This window comes from Falco naumanni, chromosome 1 (assembly GCF_017639655.2).
Source record: "Falco naumanni isolate bFalNau1 chromosome 1, bFalNau1.pat, whole genome shotgun sequence".
NCBI classification, from domain to species: Eukaryota; Metazoa; Chordata; class Aves; order Falconiformes; family Falconidae; genus Falco; species Falco naumanni.
The window spans coordinates 21306245-21314393 of record NC_054054.1 but is presented as its reverse complement, the minus strand read 5'-3'; positions in this window follow the sequence as shown (position 1 = coordinate 21314393).

Below are 8149 nucleotides of genomic sequence, written 5' to 3'. Positions count from 1 at the left end.
ATCCCAGTAGGTGTGTTAGTTTTTAAAATAAGGTTTCATCTCCACAAAGATTTTGAGATCTATCAGTGAAAAACCCGGGAGAGAGAAATTACAATGCACCCATCTGAAATTTAATCAAGAAGTTAAACTTACTGTAATAAACATAAAAGCTTTAGTTATAAAAAAGGCGCAGCTTTATATGTATTTGGTGAAAATTAATAGGGTATGGGAAAACCTATATTCTTAACAATTTTGTGTTGAACTTTTGTTGACATATTTAACCCAATGCATTAATATTTAGCTGATAATTAATCCATCAGAAGTGCTATAATGTGTGATTATTTCCAAACAGAGCTTCGAACTGAATGCTTAATACATTTTCTTGGCTTAGTTCATAATTGCAAACAGTAAAACAAAAACCAAAAAGGTTCTTTGCAGGCAGAGCATTTGAAGTCACTGTAGCTTTTAGTTCTGATCTTTGCAGAAATACTGCCACTTTACATTAAAGCATCTTTCCCTCTGATCCGGGATGAACACTGAAAATTTTAAAACTTGACTCTGCTCAGAGTATTTTTCCCCTTTAAAACGTTGCAGTTTTTTTTTTTTTTTTTTAAAGGACTGTTGCTTTAGAAAGCTGCATCAATTCCAAGTGCTGTCTTCTGCCAGGACATACCAGAAGATTCCTAATGAAATCTGCCTTAGGTTTTAGTTTCTTAAATTTCTCCTTTAACAGGTGATAGAGTAAAAACAGCAGAATCTGATACTCATGACTGTAGAATGATCTAAAGTGTTCAAGACACCTTGCTGTTTCCTCTCCATTTCACTTGCTTCACTGGTAGCTGGCTCAGTATCAGGAGATACATGTATAGTGATCCGCTATTTACTGAGGTTCCCAAATACTCCTGCAGCTTAAACACTGATACAAAGTCTTGAGCACAAAAAGATATGTTTCCGTTGGCTTTGTGACAGCACCTGAAAAAAGGTCACTGTGGTACAGATTTCCTGTGCCTTTGAGGAAATCTTATGGCAGTCTCTATTGAACAGCGCAGGCTTCTGCAGTTAGCCCTCTCCATGCTGCATTCAGTTTTCTTGTATTAGTGATCTTTTCCTGACATGCAATCAGTCTTATGCAATATGTTGCATGTTTTGTTCTGCAGTGTAAACACAGTTTGTATGTCAGTCAGCATTCAAATTAGAAATTACTTGGAGTACCAATTATTGCTATGGCACTTGGAAAAGGAAATGGCATGCAAAACTGTTGGTTTTGCATGTATAGCGCCACCTCTTCTGTGGATAAATGTCCCTGGAGTAATGTGCTCTTATAAAAAAAAAAAAAAAAGTTGTTATATTTTATAGCACTTTTAGTTTCATGGTTAGAAACAAGTATTTGTACTAAAGAAATATTGATAAGGTCTTTTCTTATGCCCCTGAAGAGTTGGACAAAGTGTTAACATAAAGCTAAATGAATGGGTCTAACTTTGTAAGATGAATCTGTTGAAGAACACAACTTTGCAATCTGTGGTTAAAGGGAAGATTAGCTGAATCTGAAGGGGGATGTGAAAAACTTTTAAGCAAAATGACATGATTCCATCTGGCCAATTTGGGTGACTCCCAAGCTGAGACAATCTTTCGGTTGTCTTCTACAAATAGAACATGGACATTTTCAAGGACACAAGTGGCTGGAACAGTTTGTCCTTGCTCAGGCTGGCTGAGAGCTGGCAAGTCCTGCAGCCCAAATGCCCCAAACCACAGCCTGCGGGCCTTGGTTCAGGCCCTGACTCAGGAGGGAAAAGTGCCATCTGCTGAAGTAGAGGGTCCAGTTTTCCTCCCATTTTGATCTCTTATCCACATGCTGAACAAGACTAACCGTCCTGGTAGGACTAAAAATGGAAAGGTCAAAACAGAATGTGGCATCGCTACAGGAAACAGTAGCTCAGCCTGCAGAAAAATGTGCCTAATCCAGGGAGAAATGAGCTGATTGTGCTTAGTGTTTGTTCCATTACTTCTTTTCTCGTTGAGGCTGTTAATGTTGGAAAGTGTTATTTTGTTTTGTTTCATGTATATCTTGGAGAGTAGGTTGGAACTTCGTTGGAGCATGTTCCGGTGTGTTCTTAATATATAGCAGATAAAGAGAAAAGAATGCATCCATGCATAAAAATCACTTTATGCCAAGACTGCATTCGAGAGCATATGGGAAACTTTGAAAGTGTTATTACAGAGTAATGAAGTTTATTATGTGAAACAAAGAATATATAGTAAATACCTTGTCAGTCTTGCTTCCTCTCTTTCCCTCATCTCTGTTGCTTTTCCTTTTTTCTTACTTAAACCGCCCAATACAACTTCACACTTACTCTTCAGAGAAAAAGTGCGTACATCTGTCCTTTTCCCTTGGTGCTAAGATTAATACTGTACTGTCAACATGTTGTCTACCTCCCCAGGCTGGTCCAGCCATTTCAGCAAGAAAGGAGACTTGCCTTGAGGGTTTTTTCCAGTGCTTTCAAAAGGCAATTGATGTGATCTAGTACACGGAGAGAACAGCTGTGTTACTACCATGGTTACAATCCCCACTGCATCCAGCAGAACTGCAGGTAAAGTCCAGTCTCACAGAAACAGTAGTCTCTTCCCACTATGACATTAGTTTACCCTGTAGCCAAAACGCTGTATAAAAAGCCCCAAATGCTTGTTGTTTTCTTCCTCTTTGTTACACAGCAGACTCTCAAGGAAGTAAAGAATCAGCATCACTGGTCACGTAGATTAATCTGTAGTCTACGTTTTTCCTAGCTTCTTTTTGCATTGACTTTGAGTTCATGGAAAAAGACTAATCATGTGACTTTTCTTCACTGTTTATTATTATAACATTTTTTTTTGCCTGACTATAGAGATCCTTTATTGAAGGGTATTTATTATCAGAGGCATGGATATAATTTGTTCAGGTGGAAATGCTTTTCATCTAAAAACAATCTGCTTACATCTTTTGATGCAATTTAGATCATAAAATGCACCACCTGAACAAGAAGGTGCCTCCTTAATAATGATGAAGCATTGTATAACCTGCCCTCAGCTAATAAAAAAATACGGAGTACTGTTTTCAGCCTCAGTTAAATTTTAAGATTCTCTGGCTCTGCTGTCTTAGTCACACAATGTATGTGTGGTTCTGCACGTTGCTGTTCCATTATTGTCTTTTTTTCATGATTAATATGGTGAACTGGTGTCAAAGACAATTCACCTAGCTATCTGTTTAGGCACCAAAGATGACTCATTTGCCTGTAGCTGTGGATTGGACTTCTTTGATTTGCTGCTTTCTTCTTGTCATTACCTTTCTTGTAGATGGGTTATTAATAAAAGCAAAACATCTATCCATCTCTGGTTACACCACTTTAGTTTCACATTGTTATAGCAACCAGCATTCTGTTTAATATTTAGTGGACTGTTTATCGATGTCCCCATAAAGAATATTTTTTGAGACTTTACAGGACATCAAAGCCATGACTGATTTTGATATGTAGATGTTATGTTACAAATTATGAGAAAATATTTCTCCATTCCTTGCTGTAGACATTTCTTGTTTTAAGTACTTTCTGTAAGTCAAGACAGAACGACTCCCAGAAATCACATGCCCAAAAAGGCTTATTCTGAAGTATGAATTCTACCTTAAGACTTGATCTTAAATGTCTTTTCCAACCTAAACGATTCTATGTAAGAAGCTCTTAAAAACCTGCATTCTTAACAGAAGCATTGTAATTCATAAGAGACAGGGTGGAGGTGTTAGCATCCTGCCTCTAGCATATACACTTGCTTTAAAACTACCACGCTGGGCCTTATTTTGGCTTTAAAATTCAGCAGAATGGGGGACGCGTGGCTTTGCCTGACAGTGACTGGCAGCACAGGGAGAGAGGCCCTGGGCCTCCCAGAGTGAACTGCTGGGCTGCCAGAGGCGGGAAAGGGATCACCCTGTGCCCCGGGCGCTCTGCGGGACTGGGGGAGCCTTTGGTGGACACTGATGTTCCCAAATGGTGAGTGGGCCGGGAGCGGCGGGAGGCCTCTGCAGCTTCCTGCCATCGCCTCAGCGCTGTGCTGCTGGTGCCATTTTGGGGTGGCACCAGAGCCGTGCCCCAGCGCCACTCCCTGAGGTGGGGCAGGGGAGCCACTGCCTCCTGCCCTGAGGGGAGGCACAAAATGGGCGCTCCGGCTTAGGGGAATGAAAATGCTATCTCGGCGTTTATAAAGGAGGCGGAAATAGATGGGAGGTGGGTACAGGTTGGAGAGGTGAGCTGAGAGAAGCTAATGAGACTCACATGTCGCCCCTGGCCTGTGAGGAGAGTGTGTGGCAGTGAGGTGCCTTTTTGGCCATCACCTCTTTGAAAAGGTACGACTGGTGGCTGCTTTTCCTGACTGGACCCAGTGAAAATGTTGCTGCGAGGTGGCAGAGACAAGAATGCTCCTGAGGGGCAATTGGTCAGGAAAAGGGCATGAAAGACACGAGGAGCCCAGAGTGAAAGGCAGGTGCTGGGAGTACTTAATCAAAGAAAGGGAGTAAAGTGTACCCTGGCTTCGTTAGTGGTGCCGTCGGAAGGGGAGAAGATGGAAGGCCTTCTCTCATTTTATGTGCTGCGGCCCGACTGGACGGCGCAGGAGGCGGAGGCGGCCGTGGAGCAGGCCGTGCTGAGCGCTCCCTTTGTGGCGGGCTGGGCGTGAAGGGCGGTGGCTGGCGGGCAGGCACCTCGCTGAGGGGTGAGGTAATTTTACCACCGTGGCTGAGGTAATTTTACAAATTGGAATGCTTATACCTGCTTAAGTTAAGGAAAAGCAGAAAAGTTGAGGCTTGTGGCTAGTTTATAGAAAGCGTCCAGGAGGAAAACACCTTCTTAATTTGTAACTCTGTAAAACTTGCAAAGCTCAACCTCTCAGGCTTCTTGCCAGACACTTTAGATCTAATTTTCCTTTGAAGCATCAGGTATTGTTTTTTTGTGTATGCTTGTTCTCTGTACGATTGCAAAGCATGAATAACCTTCTTAGTAGTTCAATTTAGAGTTAAAGTCAGGAACTGCACTTTCTAGAATAGCAACAACAAACGGGTTTTTTTCTGCCTTGCATCATATTTATCTTTTAATTCTAATAGAGAATAGAGTTAAATTCCAAATCAACCCTACAGTTGCTCTAGAGAGGTACTTGAGTTCCGCACTGTGTGGCCCAAATACTTAATGCAGTGTTGCAGAAATACTTGCTGCGAGCCAAGTGCTCTTGTTATTGTCCAAACAAAATATTGGGAGAACACAAATGTGAAACATATTTTAAAGAAGAGCAAATAACATGAATTTTTAGTGGAATTTTCATCCTTTGTGTTTGTGTGACAATCTATGCCAATACATGAACTATCAGCATTTTCTTGGGCAGTTCTTGAGGTACACCATGTGCAGTCACTACTATTTTTAGTGATTCTTATTTAAACACTGAGAGATGGTATAAAGTTTGCCACCAGTGTTCAGGAATACTGAAAAATGATTATGGGAATATGCATAGAACCTGTGAGTTAAAAAACAATTCCACCACCATCCACAAAAATAAATAAATTGGTCTACAACTTCTGTATATTGGGGGGGGGGGTGGTGGTGTGGGGGATGGCACAGGGCAGGAGGCATTAAGAATCACTAAAAATCAGGAAGCGGTATACTTCATAAAGAATTTTATTAGTGGGCGAAGGTGGTTCAGTCAAGTGAACAAAGTCATTGCCTGCTGTAGAATGAGGTAAAAATCGAATATAATCTTCTCATCTCTTCTTGACCACAAATAAATTAATTTCTTTTTTTAATTGTCAGTGCTTTTTAACTTGGACAAAATTTAACAGGTTTGGGCAAAGGGAAGAATGGAAATAAATTTCAAGAAGCTTGATACATTGAAATGGGAAGTATATAGTTAACCTTTATTGCAGAATCCTAAGGGCAGTGTCACATAGGATGTGGTTCTCTATAGAAGAATGTCAAGCAGTAAATAATAGCCAGGGTCACTGACTCTTAAGTAGAAGGATAAACGTTTTGACTCAAGCAGACCTTGCTAGCTGGTGATCCTGACACTGAGATTTAACAATGGAAGCTGATTTCTTTGAAGAAATAATGTTCCATGGTAGTTGGGACATTTTTTGGTTTGTTGTAGCTGAGATCATAAAATCCTTCTTTGAATTCTGAGGTAGTATTATTTTAATAAAAACCTGTTAATTTCTATAATGGTTAGTGCTGGGACTGATATCAGGCGAGGAGAGTAGGAAGCACAGTGTGGGTGTTCAGTCCTCTTGCTAGCAAGGGCCCGACTCCGTCAATTATCAATTATCCAAATTGTGGAGGAGTTTTTCATGCGTTTATTTCTTTAAACAAAGATTTGATCATCACTAGATGATTGTCATGCACAGCTGACCTCTGAATTGCACTGTGAGGGAGCAAGCAGTTTTCCTGCAGTGGGTCTTAGATGTTTAGTTGGAAAGAACTTTGTGTTGAGAAAGCTTTTTCTGCCCAAACTAATTTCCATGTGTATGGGTTGTGGGTTTAGCTATATAGTTTGTGTGTGGCTTTTTTGTTTGGGTTTTGGTTTTTTTTTTTAAATTTGATCCAGTGCTGCTGACAACTTAATATTGTGTTTTTTACATTTCATTCACCTGTAATCATCACCTGCTGGGCACTAATCTCTTATATTTTAATGTGAAAGCTCTTTCCCTAGAAGGTTGGAGGGTCAGAAGTACAGTGTGCTTGAGAATTAAAAGCCTTTTAGCAATTCAGAATTCCTTCCATTTTAACGTTATGGAGAAAAAAGGCGCAGCCCTGACTTTTTATTTTTTTCCCAGCTTGGGGAAGAACGGTTTTCTCCTTAATTACAATGTTAAGCAGATCAGGGTAAATCTCCCTATGACCTCCATCTTGAGTTATGCATGCACGAGTGCCTGCTGTACTTGTTACTGCTACATCAAGCTACCTTTCAGAGGTTTTCTGTGAAACCTGCAAGTATCAGCAAAGTTCAGCTGGAAGGTGTTTAGCATACATTTTAACTCTGACCATTGTCCTAATGATACCTAAAGCAGTAACAGCTTTTTGAATTACGGCCTATTTAAATATTTACTGTATCAGTCATGATTTATAATTTGGTATTGTGTTCAGAGGCATACTTCAAAAAATATTACAGGACTCAAAGGCTTATATTCAATTGTAAAAAGACTGAATAATAATAAAGACTTCCAGCTCCCTTGAAATGTGTTTATGAACTACTGTTTCCTGATGACAGCATGGTAGCAGAGTGTTTGGCTTCCAAGATAATACAGAAAAAGTATTACTTGTGTTTGAAAGTCAAGCGCTGTCTTTTATAAGCAAAGAGGAATATTACTAATATTCAGACTTCCTGTTTTGTGGTTTTTTTTGTTGTGGTGGTGGTTTTTTTGGCTATTAGAGTCTGTGTTAATACTGTCATGTGTGGTAATGTAAATAGGTTTTCACCATGGAAGGTGAAATGGCTGTTTATGCCGTATTCCTATGCGTCCTGCCTGCTTTCTTGGTATGTATGTTGCTAGTGCCTTTGACAGGCTAGTATTTGTTAGAATGGGTAGCGTGAATCTTTAATGGCTCTCTTCCATATTTATGTAATTATTGGTCAAGCAGCATGACTTAGAGGACAGTTTAAAAATCCATTTTGTCACACAAGTATTCATTTGAAAGCACATTTATTTATTTATTAAGAAAAATGATGTGTCGGTTCTTTGTGACAGTCAATTACTTTGACAAGAAGTGGGCGGAAAGAACTTTTACCTAGACCCACTCTAAAGTCTTGCTATTATTTTTTTGCAATTTGAAGAGTTTGGAGAGTTGTGCACTGTGATTATGATTTTAAATGAGGTGTTCCCTTTACTCTTTCTGATGGCATACTTGTCACCTGTTGTGATTTTTAGTGAGTGGTCAGAAGACTTGAAATGGTGGTCCTTCAACCCATAATCCTCAAGCACTACTTGTGCTGCATTATTTGTCTCGTTTAGGGTAGCAAGAAGAACATCATGTAATGGAAGGAACAAAGGATGTAAAGGTGGTAGTGGATGAAACGCCAAGAAAAGAGTGCAGCTATTAGAGAAATTGCTGGTTGTACCTCAGTGAGAGGCTGTAGGGGATTTCAGGAGAAGTTTAACTGAGCACGTGGTATG